Source organism: Octopus bimaculoides, chromosome 1 (assembly GCF_001194135.2).
Source record: "Octopus bimaculoides isolate UCB-OBI-ISO-001 chromosome 1, ASM119413v2, whole genome shotgun sequence".
Lineage (NCBI taxonomy): Eukaryota > Metazoa > Mollusca > Cephalopoda > Octopoda > Octopodidae > Octopus > Octopus bimaculoides.
Genome location: NC_068981.1, coordinates 164182835 through 164183648, shown reverse-complemented (window position 1 = coordinate 164183648; position 814 = coordinate 164182835).

Genomic DNA, 814 nt, shown 5'->3' with positions numbered 1-814 from the left:
ATATATACACGCGTGTGTGTGTTTCTATGTGTGTATATATGTATATATATATATATTTATACATAATACGCTCATACTTACTATATACATCCACTAGTGCAGAATTTGTTCGAGTTGGTGTGTACCCATTCGTAATGGTGAAAATAAATCAAGATGTTTTGATTTGCTCAATCGGCATTTGTTTGACGCCTTGAAGTCTTCGAAATCATTGAAGATTTGTATACTATGTGGAATTTAATTTCGCGAGCGTGTATAATTAACACTCTTCTAACGGCTCTGGAACGCTTAATAACATCTCTTGCAACACATTTTAATGCTGGCCGCTCAGAGTTGTTAGTAAGGCATATTGTCTTCTTTGTCTACTGTCCGTTTGACAGTAAATTGTCAGACAAAATTTTCAATTCTCTACCGAGAATATTTTCTAATTCTATACAAACCTGCACCTAAATGAAAGCAAAAACGTACATATACATACCCTCACATACACGTATGTATGTATGTATGTATGTATGTATGTATGTATGTATGTATGTATGTATGAGTGGAGGCGCAATGGCCCAGTGGTTAGGGCAGCGGACTCGCGGTCATAGGATCGCGGTTTCGATTCCCAGACCGGGCGTTGTGAGTGTTTATTGAGCGAAAACACTTAAAGCTCCACGAGGCTCCGGCAGGGGATGGTGGCGAACCCTGCTGTACTCTTCCACCACAACTTTCTCTCACTCTTACTTCCTGTTTCTGTTGTGCCTGTAATTCAAAGGACCAGCCTTGTCACACTGTGTCACACTGTGTCACACTGAATATCCCCGAGAACTAC